Below are 12,751 nucleotides of genomic sequence, written 5' to 3'. Positions count from 1 at the left end.
TGTTTTCTCTATAAATACATGTTACACTGTTTGCTGATGGCACTGATTTGTGGAGAAATCAACACTTCCAGCCAATGTGCTGATATGGGATTTCTGCTGTCGGAAACTGTTAGAAACTACATCTCAGCTGAAATGGGTAGAACATTGGTTTATGTCATTTTAAAATGCATTGTGGATGTCTTTTTGTCATCTGAGAAAACATTGTGCAGTCAATACGCCCACTCAATTTTTCTGTGACCGTAGTCTTTTCTTTCATTTTTTAATCTAGCATATCTCCCCCCCCCCACACACACACACACACAAATAAACATGAACATCAGAAAACAAAAGCAAACAGCCATCACACACAACGAGATACATCCAGTTGAAACAACAATGAGCAGGTGGTTACATTTGCAAGGCTTGTTGAAAGTGCAGTGAAGCGAGAGATAACGCAGAGATCTGCCTCCATCAGTCCTTCTGGGCGATGTCTCCCAATCAAAACACATCACACCAGATGAGTGACAGGGAGGTAACTGCCCAGAGCCCACCCAACTTGATCGAGTCAGCCCATGGTACACCAGTGTCCGATGACGTTGTCCACAGATGGATTTCATCAACTCAGTACTGTCGATGTATATAGCCAAGTTATCATTACTCATTGTGTACTTTACTGTTAGCCTACACCTGTTGTTTACGAAGCAGCTGACAAATCCAATTTGATTTGATGTTTTCAACATTTCTGTGCATTCTCACATTAAACTGTGTACCCTCTAAATGACATGAATTAATAGCAATAGGAAAATCAGTCTATACTGCATAAAGATTTAAAGTTGCACTAGATAGAAATCAGAGGTCTGTGGATGCAACGGCAGAGTTGTACAGTTTCTTAAACTGTATAACTTTTCTTGTCAAATTTACAGTAACTTACTGGCAGTAATTGGCCAGTAAGTTACTGTCATTTATTTTACAGTACAGCTACTGTAATCCATTTTACAGTACCAAATATGTTACTGTAATTTACAGTATATTACTGGAATTACCCATGCAACAACATATTACCCAGTGTTTTTTGCATGTTTTCATTTAGCGGGTGCTCTTGTCCTTATACTGAGATATTCACGATAACTTTATTTAACCAGGTAGGCCAGTTGAGAACAAGTTCTCATTTACAACTGCGACCTGGCCAAGATAAAGCAAAGCAGTGCGGAAAAAAAACAGAGTTACACATGGGATAATCAAAAGCACAGTCAATAACAATAGAAAAATGTATATACAGTGTGTGCAAATGGAGTAAGGAGGTAAGGCAATAAATAGGCTATAGTAGCAAACTAATTACAATTTAGCAAATGTACACTAGAGTGATACAGTGCCTTGCGAAAGTATTCGAACTTTGCGACCTTTTGCCACATTTCAGGCTTCAAACATAAAGATATAAAACTGTATTGTTTTGTGAAGAATCAACAACAAGTGGGACACAATCATGAAGTGGAACGACATTTATTCAATATTTCAAACTTTTTTAACAAATCAAAAACTGAAAAATTGGGCGTGCAAAATTATTCAGCCCCTTTACTTTAAGTGCAGCAAACTCTCTCCAGAAGTTCAGTGAGGATCTCTGAATGATCCAATGTTGACCTAAATGACTAATGATGATAAATACAATCCACCTGTGTGTAATCAAGTCTCTGTATAAATGCACCTGCACTGTGATAGTCTCAGAGGTCCGTTAAAAGCGCAGAGAGCATCATGAAGAACAAGGAACACACCAGGCAGGTCCGAGATACTGCTGTGAAGAAGTTTAAAGCCGGATTTGGATACAAAAAGATTTCCCAAGCTTTAAACATCCCAAGGAGCACTGTGCAAGCGATAATATTGAAATGGAAGGAGTATCAGACCACTACAAATCTACCAAGACCTGGCCGTCCCTCTAAACTTTCAGCTCATACAAGGAGAAGACTGATCAGAGATGCAGCCAAGAGGCCCATGATCACTCTGGATGAACTGCAGAGATCTACAGCTGAGGTGGGAGACTCTGTCCATAGGACAACAATCAGTCGTATATTGCACAAATCTGGCCTTTATGGAAGAGTGGCAAGAAGAAAGCCATTTCTTAAAGATATCCATAAAAAGTGTCGTTTAAAGTTTGCCACAAGCCACCTGGGAGACACACCAAACATGTGGAAGAAGGTGCTCTGGTCAGATGAAACCAAAATTGAACTTTTTGGCAACAAAGCAAAACGTTATGTTTGGCGTAAAAGCAACACAGCTCATCACCCTGAACACACCATCCCCACTGTCAAACATGGTGGTGGCAGCATCATGGTTTGGGCCTGCTTTTCTTCAGCAGGGACAGGGAAGATGGTTAAAATTGATGGGAAGATGGATGGAGCCAAATACAGGACCATTCTGGAAGAAAACCTGATGGAGTCTGCAAAAGACCTGAGACTGGGACAGAGATTTGTCTTCCAACAAGACAATGATCCAAAACATAAAGCAAAATATACAATTGAATGGTTCAAAAATAAACATATCCAGGTGTTAGAATGGCCAAGTCAAAGTCCAGACCTGAATCGAATCGAGAATCTGTGGAAAGAACTGAAAACTGCTGTTCACAAATGCTCTCCATCCAACCTCACTGAGCTCGAGCTGTTTTGCAAGGAGGAATGGGAAAAGATTCCAGTCTCTCGATGTGCAAAACTGATAGAGACATACCCCAAGCGACTTACAGCTGTAATCGCAGCAAAAGGTGGCGCTACAAAGTATTAACTTAAGGGGGCTGAATAATTTGCACGCCCAATTTATCAGTTTTTGATTTGTTAAAAAAGTTTGAAATATCCAATAAATGTCGTTCCACTTCATGATTGTGTCCCACTTGTTGTTGATTCTTCACAAAAAAATACAGTTTTATATCTTTATGTTTGAAGCCTGAAATGTGGCAAAAGGTCGCAAAGTTCAAGGGGGGCGAATACTTTCGCAAGGCACTGTAGATACAAGTACAAATACTGGTGTGCAAAAGAGCAACAAAAAACAGTTAATAAAAACGTTATGGGGTTGAGGTAGGTAATTGGATGGGCTATTTACAGATGGGCTGTGTACAGCGATCGGTAAGCTGCTCAGATAGCTGATGCTCAAAGTTAGTGAGGGGGATATAAGCCTCCAATTTCAGCGATTTTTGCAATTCGTTCCAGTCATGGCAGCAGAGAACTGGAAGGAAAGGCTGCCAAAGGATGTGTTGGTTTTGGGGATGACCAGTGATCTATACCTGCTAGAGCGTTTGCTACGGTGGGTGTTGCTATGATGACCAGTGAGCTGAGATAAGGCAGAGCTTTACCTAGCAAAGACTTATAGATGGCCTGGAGCCACTGGGTTTGGGAACAAATATGTAGCGAGGGCCAGCAGACGAGAGCATACAGGTCGCAGTGGTGGGTGATATATGGGGCTTTGGTGACAAAACAGATGGCACTGTGATAGACTACATCCAATTTGCTGAGTAGTGTTGGAGGCTATTTTGTAAATTACGTCGCCGAAGTCAAGGATTTCTGTTTGAAAAAGCTAGCCTACGCTTTCCTAACTGACTGTGTGTATTGGTTCCTGACTTCCCTGAAAGGTTGCATATCGCGGGAACTATTCAATGATATTGCAGTATGCCACAGTATGTTTTTGTGCTGGTCGAGGGCAGTCAGGTCTGGAGTGTACCAAGGGCTATATCTGTCCTTAATTCTAAATTGTTTGAATGGGACATGCTTATTTAAGATGGTGAGAAAATCACTTTTAAAGAACAACCAGGCATCCTCTACTGACGGGATGAGGTCAACTAATTCAACAGCAGCTGTAAAATAATAATAGTGAGGCTATATACATGGGGTACCGGTACAGAGTCAATGTGCATGTAGGTAGAGTTAAAGTGACCATGCATAGATAAACAGAGAGTAGCAGCAACATAAAAACAGGGGGGTCAATGTAAATAGTCCGGGTGGCCATTTGATTAATTGTTCAGCAGCCTTATGGCTTGGGGGTAGAAGCTGTTAAGGAGCCTTTTGGTCCTAGACTTGGCACTCCGGTATCGCTTGCCGTGTGGTAACAGAGAGAACAGTCTATGACTTGAGCGATTGGAGTCCTTTACCATTTTTTGTGCCTTCCTCTGACACTGCCTAATTTATAGGTCCTGGATGGAAGGAAGTTTGGCCCCAGGGATGTATTGGGCCGTACGCACTACCCTCTGTAGTGCCTTAAGGTCAGGTGTGTTAAAAATATATATTTTAACGAGCCAGAGACTCTTTCCCCGCCAAAAATGTTTTCCCACAATGCACCATAATTAATACTCTAAAACAGCGGTATTTTATGTGCATTCTACAGGGTTATACTGCTAAAATTACAGAAAGCTCTTAGTGTACTGGAAAACAATTGGTATTATACTGAGCCTTCTATGGTAATCTACTGTATTCAGTAGCATACCGTTTTTTAATTTTAATTTGTACCCCCTTTTCGTGGTATCCAATTGTTAGGCTCGTACGGGCTCGGGAGAGACGAAGGTTGAAAGTCATGCGTCCTCCGATACACAACCCAACCAAGCCGCACTGCTTCTTGTGTTTATAGGGCTGCGCATCAAACCCGGGAGCTAGCCGCACCAATGTGTCAGAGGAAACACCTTGCACCTAGCAACCTTGGTTAGCGTGCACTGTGCCCGGCCCGCCACAGGAGCCGCTGGTGCGGGATGAGACAAGGATATCCCTACCGGCCAAGCCCTCCCTAACCCGGACGACCTCCCGGGCGCAGCCGGTTACGACAGAGCCTGGGAGCGAACCCAGTACAGCGCCCTTAACCACCTCGCCACCCGGGAGGCCCCTCAGTAGCAGTAGCATACTGTTGCGTGCATACTGTTGATTAATACAGTAAGTTAGTGATTTAAAAAAGTAAACGGCTAACCGTGTACAGTATTCTTTGCCATAAATTGTCAACTATATAAGTAATACGGAAGTCAAGCTTGAAATATTCACATTTGGGTTGTGGCAAAAATAAAATCAAGAGAGTGAAAGTATGTTAAATCCACATTTAAGTCCTGTTATGTAATATCGCAGAAGACGTGTTTCCTGCTGTATCATTTTGTGTTTATAGGGCTGCTCCTAGTCTTCCTGACCAATCCGCCCTTCCCAGTAAAAACATACCTTCGACTCCCAGATGAAGGAATGCTATTCTACAGTGTAAACCTTAAAGCCATAGTTTTCACAAAGAATGTTTAATCAAGTATCTGAATACATTGTACAGCTTTTTTTGCTATGCTGAATTTAGCAGTCTCTCAACGGGGATATAAGTGTGATAAATGTAATTTCAGTGTCAGGTAGCGATGGAAATTAAGCAGGACCAATTTGTTAGAAGCCAGACTTGTGGTGCCTCATGGACCTTCACAGCTGAGAAAACCTTCTCACAGAAAAGTTATTATAATGAGTTGGCACAGGAGAGTAAAATAAATATAATTTCCAGACTTGCCACCAACTTTTTTGAATGCCGTTTCCCTTAAAATATTCACATTATGTTGTAGCCTCTTCTAGCACACGACCCCTTAAGGTTAAACACTATTTTGTGAGTTAGAGGCGATTCAAGTACCAACAATAAACCTCTTAGTGGGCAACATATACTGGCTGAGGCCTGTGGTTTACAGTTCAATTGCTGAATGAAATGTTGCCAGAGGTATTCAATCTGACAATCATTGCATCCTCTTTCCATATGAGGAGCTACAATATTGCTTTGTCAAATGACCCCCTTACAATCCCTTCCAACTGGCCAAATGTACTGCATGACAAAAGCTCAGCAAAAGCATCACATCTGTTTTGAAATGGCCTGTGCACATTGAGTTTGTTACGCCTTAACTGTGCAAATAAAGTTAATTGAATTATGGCTTTTAATCCGTGAGTGCATACATTTGCCATTGAAATACAACATATTAAGTGTGATATAAAAATGTCTCAAATACTTTGTTTTGTCTAAGTATCCAAGTGATGATATGAGCAGTCTATACTATACTTCAGCAAATCACAGTCAAGTCACATACAGGGAATATTTTTCCAGGAACTATAGTATTGGCAAGCTTCACTCTGCTCATCAAATGATTTTTACAGATGAGAATAATTACAGGAACTACACACCTCCAAACATTGGAAACAATGTTGATTCAAACAGTGTGTGCCCAGTGGGTTGAGTCATGTCGCATGAGACGCTTAAAATAACCCATCAGGTTGAAGACAGCAAAGATCATGTTCCTCATCAAAAATCTCCACTAACCAAAACACACTGACTCCATGGTCTGCTGCCAGAGGAAATGAATTTTCCATGTGCCATAGATTGGGTCCGCTACCCTTCTATGTAAATGTATCTATTTCACTGGCTGGGAGACACGTGGTATACAGACCCATTTTAAACCAAACCTTGTCTAAAGTACAGTACCTTGCTCTATCATTGAGTGACACAGGGTGTTGACAGATCTCAGATCTTTGTAGCGTGAAAGTCTAATATCTGCATGTATACATATATATCTTCATTCTGTAGACAAGTGTGATTCCTCTTTAGCCTATAATGAATGTCACAATCTGTGTTGACAAACAAGTCATGACACTCCCCTCTTTTAAATTTTACCTTTATTTAACTTAGGCAAGTCAGTTAAGAACAAATTCTTATTTTCAATGACGGCCTAGGAACAGTGGGTTAACTGCATTGTTCAGGGGCAGAACGAGATTTTTACCTTCTCAGCTCGGGGATTCGATCTTGCAACCTTTTGGTTACTAGTCCAACACTAACTACTAGGCTTCCTGACGCCTCTGCCTGTTAAAAGATGAAAAACTCCCATTGGGCCAATACTTCAAAATGATAGCCATCCTTATTACCACAGGATTGTGAGTACTGTAATAAGTTGTGTCCACTTATAAATGTCACCTGCGCAAGCCAGATTGTCTCATCGGGAATGCTTGGACTGCTTTGTCTTGGTGTGAGAGATGTAAGACTAACATGAGGAAGGGCCAGAACCTCACAGAACATAGAATAAGAAATGAGGTGAACCAAATATATAACTTGTTTCCAAGAAGCCACCACCATTATAGGGATTGATTGAAGCTCAATCTAAGCCAATATGACACTTCGCAAATCAACTATCTAGGCTTCGGATAAAAAGGAGACTACAGCATCCATAAAGTGCCCATTAGGCATGCCACCTTTCGGACTGAATCCATTTGGGGCAACAGTTAGGGGCCACAGTTTTGATTCAATTTATCATTTATTGCTCACGTGCTAATTTCTGTCCATTAAGAACCAACAATTTGCTAGCTTTTTGTAGCATTTCTGACAATGCTAAAATATTTTCTAACATAGTTCTAACACTGGGTCGGTTGCTCAGCAACAACACAGCTGCTTGCACCATTCTGCCAGTCATAAGAAGTGTATGTGAACAAATCTAGGCTACTGTATATAGCTAGCTATATGGTGGTATTCAAGATGAGGTTAATCAATAAATACAAAACAGATATTTTGATTGGCTAGGAAGCTAGCTAATGTTAGGTTGCTTGTCCAAAGTCCAGCAGCTAGCCTCTGTAGCTAGCTAACACCAGTCAGCTGAACGCTAGTTAGCTAACAAACAGGCAAAGAATGGTAACTAGCCAATGAATGTGGTTTTGTTTTGATTAGCTAGATAGCTAGCTTGCTATCTAGCTAAAGTAACGTTATACCAGTCAGATAAGAGCTAACATTGGCTTGGTAGCTAACCAACAAGTGAGGAAAGCTAGGTATATTCTGCCAAGTAAGGTTTTTCATATAAGGCTGATGTCATGTGTAAACTGCTGACCTATACACTTGCGTGTAATCAGAGCAAACAAATATGCACAAATACCCTAGCGAACGTCCTTGGCTGCTATGATAGCCAGCTAACATTAGCTGGGTAACGTTAGCCAACACATATAACCAGTTCCTGCACCACAATATCATACTTTCTTACACAAAACATACATAGCTAACACTGCAAGTGTGCAAATGCATGCTAGCATCAGACAACTGACCAGGCTCGACTGAGAGCATCGCTGTTTCAAACATGCATGTAGAATAAATTCTCTCCTGCCTGCTCTCCATTATTATAATTATTATAAGAGGAATACATTCTTGGGGATCTGAATATTGACTGGTTTTCATCAAGCTGTCCGTTCAACAGGAAGCTTCTCACTGTAACCAGTTCATGTAATCTGGTTCAGGTTCAAATCTACTAGGGTGTTTACAAACACTACAGGACTCACATGTATTGATCACATTTGTACTAATACTGTAGAACTTTGTTCCAAAGCTGTATCCATACACATTGGACACAGTAATCACAATACAGTGGCTATATCTAGGAGAACCAAGGTTCCAAAAGCTGGGCCTAAAATAGTGTATAAGAGATCATAACATATTTTTTGCTGTGACTCTTATGTGGATGATTTAAGAAATGTTTGCTGATCTGATGTGATAAGGAGCGTACAGTTGCTGCACTTGATGAATTTATGAAATTGCTTCTTCCAATTATTGATAAACATGCACCTGTTAAGAAACTGATTGTTAGAACTATAAAGGCTCCATGGATGATGGGGAATTGAAAAACAATATGGTTGGAAGAGATGGGGCAAAAAGAGTGACTAATAAGTCTGGCTGCACATCTGACAGGCTGACTTAATGCAAATTGATTAATGATGTGACAAAACTTAACAAAAAGAATAAGAACCTGTATAATGAAGCCAAGATCAATGATATAAAGAATGATGGAAAAAGACATTGGCGTGCAATAAATGAAATTATGGGCAGAAAGACAAATTCAACTCCAACTTTCAACGAAACAGATGGCTTATTCATCACAAAACCATTTGATGTTGCCAATTATTTTAATGATTACTTAATTGGCAAAGTGGTCAAACTTAAGCAGGAGATGCCAACAACAAACAGTGAGCCATCGTATTCATGCATAAAAAAAATAATACTGAAAGAAAAGCATTGTAAGTTTGAATTTTGTAAAGTTAGTGTGGGTGAGGTGGAAAAATTGTTGTTATCCTGGCATTGACAACTTAGATGGAAAGATACTGAGGATGCTATCTGACTCTATGGCCACTTATCTGTCTTATCTTTAATCTGAGTCTAGAGGAAGGTGTTTGTTCTCAGGCCTGGAGGGAAGCCAACGTCATTCCACTACCCAAGAGTGGTAAAGCTGCCTTTACTGGTTCCAACAGCAGACCAATAAGCTTGCTGCCAGCTCTTAGCAAAATGTTGGGAAACATTGTGTTTGACCAAATACAATGCTATTTCTCTGTAAACAAACTGACAACAGACTTTCAGCATGCTTATAGAGAAAGGCACTCAACATGTACTGCACTGACACAAATGACTGATGATAGGTTGAAAGAAATTGACAATACGATTAGGAGAGCTGTACTGTTAGATTTCAGTGCAGACTTGGATATTATTGACCATAACCTGTTGTTGAGAAAACTTATGTTTTGTGGCTTTAAAAATACATTTCATCTTGATGTTTTGGTGCCTTTCAGGCAATTTAAGTATAATTGGGAACCTCTTTGTGGAGGAATGTAACTGTTTTTCTGGGTGATTTGTGACATTTATTTGTGCTTCCGTGGCTGTGTTATTGTATTTCCACGTGCGTATATATAGTTTGGTATAATGTGTATATGTTGTACATACAGGGCACATTTGTAAAAGAGACCAAGGTCTCAATATGTCTTCCCTGTCAAAATAAAGGTTAATTGATTTTTTATATATATATATATATATATATATATATATATTTTTTTTATATATATATATAAAGTGTTTTATTGTAGTGTCACCACCTTTACTGGTTTTGATCTTATGCCAATATTACACAGATTAGCTAATGGTTACAGAAATCAGGAATCCAGGCAGGTTCTATAGACCTATGCTGAGTATACAAAACATTAAGAAGACCTACTCTTTCCATGACATAAACTGACCAGGTGAATCCAGGTGAAAGCAATGATGTCACTTGTTAAATACATTTCAGTGTAGTGAAAGACAGTTTAAATATGGATTTTTAAGCTTTGAGACAATTGAGTCATGGATTTTGTATGTGTGCCATTCAGAGGGTGAATGGGCAAGAAAAAATATAAATTGTCTTTGAACGGGTTACTGTAGTAGGTGCCAGGCACACCGGTTTGTGTCAGGAACTGCAACGCTGCTGGGTTTTTCACGTTCAACAGTATCCTGCATGTATCAAGAATGGTCGACCACCCAAAGGACATCCAGCCAACTTGACACAACTGTGGGAAGGATTGGAGTCAACATGGGCCAGCATCCCTGTGGAATTACAATGTAAATGGCAAAGAACAACAGGCAGGTCCCATATAAATGAACACAAGACAAAACAGCTCACTCAATCAAACATGATGGTCTTGTAAGTATAAAAGCAAAGCTCGCTTTCATATAATAAAAAACAGCTTGAAAAAGTAGTGGAATCGGATCATGTCTTAGTGTTGTGTGTGACGAATCCAATACTTTATCTTGTAGGCAGTACAATCACATTATTGTGGGAGCACCTTCTCTAGTTACTGGCTAGCTGGGTCTTCAGCCAGCATGGAACAAAAGGGTGGGGTGGGGGGTGATCAAAACTCTGATGCAATTGTCATGACACCACATCCGTCAGTGCTGCTGTGAACCTGTGAACCGCATAACAAGAGACATGTCAAACGGGAGACATATATTAATGGATATTATTGATGTTGTTAGAGTTGCTTTATGTATCACCAAATTTGCTTGAGATGATTTTACTGCAACACTGCATTGAAGTTTCTTGACATAGGTAATTCAAAGAGCTGTCATGAATATAAGCTCCCCGCCCACTCAGCCTGTCTTTTCAAACCTCCTTGTAGTTAGCCATGAGAGAAAAATATATTTTAAAATGTTGAGTATTTCTATCCCCCAAAAATATTATGGGTGATATTTTAGTCACTCAAAAGTCTATTTTACATGGGAATCAGAATGATTGTTCGGGACCTTTAAATATTTACATCTTACAGTATAGGTCCTGAATGATGGCTTGGCTGAAGACAGAGAGCAGCTCGGAGTACGGCAGACACGTCCAGTTTGATTAACACCTGGCTGAAGAGTTAAGTGTTGATACACCACTCATTAGAGACATCATTAGTGGGTTAATGCTTCCTGATTCCTTGTTGACACATGCTCTACATCAAGCTCAGTCTCCCATGGGCCTGTTTCACCAAGCTAGACCTAATGTAATGGATTCTACCCTGTGGTGAATTAGTTTATTTCTACAACAGTATGTGACCTTTAGATGATTAAAGGGATTTTATAATTTAATAACAATGTACTTCAAGGAGACTCTCAAGGTCTCGGTATAGAGTAAGCAGTGGGCTACTTCCCAAGCTAAGCACACTTTCACAGCTCCTCACTACAGAAAATTAGCTCGACTTCACAATTACAAAAAGATGTGCAAGGAATATAAGACAGTATTGTTGCAATTTGAGGTAATATGGAATAGAGTGTTGCAAGCACTGGAAAACTCCAGGGGATGAAGGACGCAGGGGAGTGTGGTTGTGAGACATACTACGTAATGTGTATGATAGCTGTATGTTTGTCTGTCTGTCTGTTTGTTTTTTCTTTATGTACGGTTGTTATGGTTTGAGAAATGAAAAAATACCCCAAAAAAGAAAGCATTGTTGCATTATGTGCAATTATGCATAAGACCTTGATCACAGTAATTTTGAATAAAAAAATGACACCTATCAAAAGCATATACAACACATTGTTCACTGTCCAATTATTTATAACTGCAGTAATGTACTACATTTTGAGTTTGAGGGTTTACCACATAATAGCATTTTATAGTATCCCAAAATAAAATGTTTAATTGCCATCGTTGAACATGGAGATTGTACGATGCCTGAAAGAAAAAAGGTGCTTTCATGTGGGTAGGTCCACAGAGCCAGCCATAAAGCAGCTGGATTGGCATTGTCCAGGAGAATGGAAAATGTAGCGCTGGGAGGCAAGACTCATCGCCTGGGCTTTCTGGGACAACTCTGGGAGGGATTTCAGCTACAAGTGTTTAAGCACAGCACAGTGAGGCAGCCATGGCATCTGCTCCAATTAGCAAAAATCGCTTGGCAGGAAGAATGAGACAGACACACAGTGATAATTTCAGGGTTTCTCATCGCCTGTGGGGCAGCAATCCAACTGAGACCTGGGTGGCCACGGATCCTTTTGGTCTGGGTCCGACTGACCTGAATGACATAGGCACCAGTAAAGATGGGAAGGGGGTTTCTGGTTCTTTATTATAGAGTAAGGAAAGCACTGATCATTCAAGAGAATGATGCTATCACTGGTATTTGGTTAGCATTTGTGTCATCAATCAACTGCCGTTGTGGTTGCATAATTCAGTGGTTCCAAAACTGTGGGCCGCGGGGGGGGGGGATTGCACATGTAGAAGAGTAGAATGCACAAGGTGCAATTTCGAAATTGGGTAATGCATCATCAGTTTTCCTCTTGTCATGTCAGTAATTGCATACCTTAGAGAGCTATGTATAACTTGTCATTAATGTACAGGACAACTAGCCCAGATCAGCAGCTTTTCAGCTATGTTTTTGTGTGGTGTAAAGTGGTGTAAAGTACTTAAGTAAAAATACTTTAAAGTACTACTTATGTAGTTTTTTGGGGTATCTGTACTTTACTATTTATATTTTTTGCCAACTTTTACTTTCACATTCTTAAAGAAAATAAT

The sequence above is a fragment of the Oncorhynchus tshawytscha genome, linkage group LG11 (genome assembly GCF_018296145.1).
Source record: "Oncorhynchus tshawytscha isolate Ot180627B linkage group LG11, Otsh_v2.0, whole genome shotgun sequence".
NCBI classification, from domain to species: Eukaryota; Metazoa; Chordata; class Actinopteri; order Salmoniformes; family Salmonidae; genus Oncorhynchus; species Oncorhynchus tshawytscha.
Note: the sequence above shows the minus strand (reverse complement) of the source record.